The sequence below is a fragment of the Macrotis lagotis genome, chromosome 6 (assembly GCF_037893015.1).
Source record: "Macrotis lagotis isolate mMagLag1 chromosome 6, bilby.v1.9.chrom.fasta, whole genome shotgun sequence".
In the NCBI taxonomy this organism is placed as follows: domain Eukaryota; kingdom Metazoa; phylum Chordata; class Mammalia; order Peramelemorphia; family Peramelidae; genus Macrotis; species Macrotis lagotis.
The window spans coordinates 119143862-119149203 of record NC_133663.1 but is presented as its reverse complement, the minus strand read 5'-3'; the positions used below and the strand labels follow the sequence as shown (position 1 = coordinate 119149203).

At 34.2% G+C, this 5342-nt stretch overlaps 1 pseudogene; it reads left to right on the top strand.

Moving 5' to 3' along the window:
- Positions 1-3409: 3409 nt before the first annotated feature.
- On the top strand, positions 3410-3866 carry LOC141492207 (AP-1 complex subunit sigma-1A pseudogene; annotated as a pseudogene).
- Positions 3867-5342: the final 1476 nt, after the last annotated feature.

Here is a 5342-nt window from a genome sequence, read left to right as displayed (position 1 = left end):
GTGATCTATCCACTGTACCACCTAGCCATCCCAGTCAGGTCATTTGTAAACCTGACTGTAGTTCCTCAGTATTTGAATCACTTCTTTGTAGTCACTTGAAGGATTTTCCACTTGATACTATAATTCTAAATTTTAACTACAATATTCATTAGCATTTTCACTTTGGGATCCCATTCAGAAGGAGATCAATAGATTCTTCCAATGACTATTTTGCTCTCTGGTCCCAGGATTTAAGGACAATTCTACTGGATGATTTCTTTTTTAATGTGTATTTTTTGGTTAAGACTTTATTTTTCCAAATATATATGATGAATACTTTTCATCATTTATCCATATGGCTATGCATATTTTTAAGTTAAAAAATTCTCCTTCCACTTTCCCTTCCCACCCCGCTCCCTTCAGCAGTGAACAGTCAGGTTAATGATGTACATACACTTTTGTGTTAAGCAAGTTTACAGAATAGTCATTTTTGGAATGAGGAATTAGAATTAAGGGAAGGAAATATATGAGGTATTTTTAAGTGAATGTAGCATATTTCAGAATCTGAAGGATTTTTGTTTTCCTTTTTTTTTTCTTCCTCTGAATGGGGATAGCATTGTTCATAGGCAATCTAATATGATTGTCCTAGTTCTCTGAGCTGCTGAAAGGAGTTGCTTCCATCAAGGCTGATCATCTCACAATGTTGTTGTTAATGTTTATACTGTTTTCTTGGCTCTGCTTCCTTCCCTCAGCATCAGATGCTATAATTCATTCCATACTTCTCTAGAGTTTGACAACTTATAGTTTTCTTATGGAACAGTAGTATTCCATAATATTCATGTACCATAACTTGTTTAAACATTCCCCATTTGATGGACATCACCTCAATTTCCAATTTTTTGCCAGTATAAAAAGAGTTGCTATGAACATTTTTTAATATGTGGGACTCTTCCCATTTTTTATGATTTCTTCTGTGTATATAGGGCTAGAATTGGAATTGCTGGGTTTAAAAGTATGAAGAGTTTATTGCTTTTTGGGCATAGTTACATATTGCTCTCCAGGATGGTTGAATCCATTCACAATGCCACTAAAAATGCATCATTGTCCGAACCATCCTACATCCTATTCAAAATTGATCATTTTCCCTTTTTTTCCATCTTAGCCAATCTTATAGGTGTGAGGCCATACCTCAGAGTTGTTTTAATTTGCATTTCTCCAATCAATAATGATTTGGTGCATTATTTCATATTATATATAGATTTAATTCCATCATTTGAAAACTATTTATAACCTTTGACCATTTATCAATTGGGGAATGACTTGCAATCTTATAAATTTGATGTAGCTCTCTCTATACAGTAGAAAAGAGACCTTTATTAGAACTCCTAGTTGTGAAGATTGTTTTCCAGCTTTTCTGCTTTCCTTCTAATTTTGGCAGCGATTTTATTTTTAATTTAATATACTCAAAATCATTCATTTTGTATTTTATAATGTATAATTTTTCTTGGGTCATAAATTTGTACCCTTTCCAAAGATCCAAAAGATAGAATAATTCTTGGTCTTTTAATTTATGTATGGCATTATCCTTTATGTTTAAATTCCATACCCATTTTGACTTAGTTTGGTATAGAGTGTAAGATGTGGATCTATGCCTAGTTTTGTCATATTATTTTCTAATTTTCTCAACAATCTTTGCAAAATAGTGAGTTCTTATCCCAGAAGCTAATGTCTTTGGGATTACTATAGTTATTTACTACTGCTTCTTTTGAACCTTTTTTAATCCACTGATCCAATAATCTGTTTCTTTAACCAGTACCTGTTTGAATCCCGACGCTTTATAGTATAGTTTTAGATCTGGTGGAGATAAGCCACCTTCCTTTACATTTCTTTTCATCAGTTATCTTGTTATTTTTGAACTTTTGTTGCTCCAGATGAATTTTCTTCTATTTTTTTCTTGCTTGGTAAAATAACTATTTGGTGCTTTTATTGGTAAGGCACTGAATAAGTAATTTACTTTGGGTAGAATTGTCATTTTCATTATAATGATTCAACCTAACCATCAGTATTTGACATTTTCCCAATTATTTAGATATGACTTTATTTATTTGAGAAATGCTTTATAATTGTGTTCAGTTTCTTGAGTTGTCTTAGAAGGTAGATTCCCAAGTATTTCATGTTGTTTACCATTACTTTAAGTGGAATTTATCTTTCTATCTTTTGCTCTTGGGCTTTGTTGTTCTTATATAGAAATGCTGAAAATTTATTTTATATCCTACTATGTTGATTTTGTTAATTGATAAAAGGAGTTTTTTAGATGATTTTCTTGGGTTATTAATATACTATCATCTCATCTGCAAAGAGTGAAAGCTTTGCTTCCTTATTGCTAAATTCTGATTCTTTCAATTTTTTTCTTCTCTTATTGCTACTGCTGGCATTTTAAAGAAAATATTGAACAGTAATAGTGACAATGGGAATCTTGTTTTACCCTTTATCTTATTGGAAATGCTCTGAGTTTATTCCCATTACCTATAATATTTGTTGATGAGTTTAGATATATACCACTTATCATTTTAAGGAACACTCCATTTATTCCTAAACTTTCTAGAGTTTTTAATAGAAATGGATACCACTCCAAAATCTGGTGAGAGACTTGATTAATGTCAGTTCTGACTGAATATCAGGAGCACTTAACAGAAATTCTGGTTCCTCTCTGCCATTTTGAACAGAAGTTGAAAATAGATTTTATCCCTGTAGGTGACTAAGTGACTATGGAGAGGCTGGTATAAAATTAAAAAAGGTTAAAAGCCTCAAGTTAATTAATGAGTTTATTCAGAGTTTATATATCTTTAATGTTGGCAAGCTTTTTCCATGGTTGCAGAGGTAGTGCTAAGAATTTCCATTCAAAATTACATAACTATCATTTTTAAGGCTTAGGCTCATTTGTTATGTGCCTCTGAGTGCTAATTTTAAAAGTTTTAAAAGACAAGTTAAATGTGGTCAGTGACTACTAAGAAGTTTATAATCTAACAAAACCAAACAAATTAAAAAAACCCAACTATATAGAAATGAGAATAACATTTATGTTACGTTATATCAAGCTCAGGATAGAAATTATCAAATTTTACTTTGTTTTGATTTGATTTTACAAAGTGAAAGGTACATGATTTCATGCCAAAAATACTTTGCCTTTAATGAGGATACTTCCTGTTCTTTGTCTTTTGAACTACTGAAAACTGCTTTCATAAACAAAGTAATTTTATAACAAATTGATAAAATTCTAATCTACTTGACATTTCCTTTACATGGGATGCTTTGTGTCATCACTGATTAGCTGAGGTAAATGAAACATTAATAATTTCTTTAGGAGAGAGGAAGCAGAGAGGCCTGTATGGTGGCCTAGGAGTGATGCGCCACGACCCAGGCTGCAAGGATGATGCGGTTCATGCTGCTGCTCAGCCGGCTACAGAAATGGTATCTGGCTATGTCAGACAAGGAGAGGAAAAAGATGGTTCGAGAACGCATGCAGGTCGTCTTGGCCAGAAAGCCGAAGATGTGCAGCTTCCTGGAGTGGAGAGATCTCAAAGTAGTCTATAAAAGATATGCAAGTCTTGTACTTCTGCTGTGCCATTGAGGGCCAAGATAATGAGCTTATCACACTGGAACTGGTCCACCGATATGTGGAACTCCTGGACAAATATTTTGGCAGTGTATGTGAACTCGACATCATCTTCAACTTTGAGAAGGACTACTTCATCTTGGATGAATTTCTGATGGGTGGTGATGTCCAGGATACTTCTAAGAAAAATGTGCTAAAAGCCATAGAACAAGCAGATCTATTACAGGAGGAAGATGAGTCACCTCGAAGTGTCCTGGAGGAGGCGGGTTAGGCATAGCTTCCCACCCCAATTGGAGATGCATTGCAGGGTTGCCATGCCTTGGCAGGCATGGCTGGTTGCTTCAAAGTCCACACGCGTTCAGATCCCTTTTCCCTGTGGAATACCCTTCCCCTGTTCTCTCAGTTTTCTCTTGGAGAGAGGTATGAGCTGAAATCCTTCAAACATTCCTTCTTTCTCCAACTCTCATCACTTCCTAATCCTTCACTTTTTCTAGTTGATACTTGAAAAATTGGATGGGTAGAGAAAGACTATGACCAAGAAGAGAGATTTGATAATGTATGTATCTCTCTCTCTCTCTCTCTCTCTCTCTCTCTCTCTCTCTCTCTCTGTCTCTCTGTCTCTCTGTTTCCCTCTCTTTTATCCTCCCCATCATGAGAACTGACTTCACCCAAACATTTGTTCTCATATATACTGTAAATATATAAATATGTAAGGTTAAAGGGAAGTTGTTTTTAGCCCTCCACCTACCCAAAGAAAAAATAACATATCTCCATTTCCTCCCTTCCATTTTTCTACTCCAATCAGCTGAGCCTTCATCCTTTTCTTGGGAAAGGAATATCTAGTATATTAAGGAGGGCCCACGTTTTCCTTTTCTTGCTCTCTCATCCCTACCCTCCCTCCTAGATTGGGTTTGAGCTGTAGGGAAGAATATAGATAATTTTAAAAATCTTATGACTCTGAGGAAAGGGAAATAGGAAGGCTTGGACCTGTTGGGAACTTAGTGGAACTCCAAATGCTCTTATTTAAGGGAGGGAGGGGAAAAGGGTGTTTATCTGTTTCTGTATCCTTCTAAAATAAAAAGAATATTATTTCTGGAAAAAAAATAATTTCTTTAAATAAAACCCTTAAAATTAGGCAATTTTAATCAGTTCCATGAATACCATTAATTACAATCTCTTAGTATCAACCACTTTGTTTCACTGATTCATCATCCTTCCTCCCACATTACATCTTCCCCCCTCAACGCCTTTCCTCAGGAACAATAATTTGCTACCTAAAGATCTATTAATTTATGAACTGTTAATTTTGCTAGATATTTTTAAGATATTAAAATAAGCATGGAAAGACAAATTAATTACATTTTCATTCTTCATTATATGGGACATAGAATAATTTTTTTGAATGTAAAATGGCAACTTTCCTTGTACCCTTTATGCATGGATATAGAGTTTCTCTCATCATATATCAATCCAAATGCCTTCCTTCATCTGTCATATCCTTCGTCCAAGAAATACAAATAATTCTCTCAGTACCCATATTTATGTCCAATTATAAACCATTCAATAACATCTTCTTTACCTATTTTAGACCCTACCATTAATCAACAGAGTTGGTTGCATCCATTCTACATATAACTTGTTTGTACTCAGCCATTTACGAGTCCAGAGTGCTGTCAAATGCGTGTGTTAGAAATAGATCTAGTTATGTTAGAAATTTATCATTTTATCAGTGGAAATTATGTTAAAG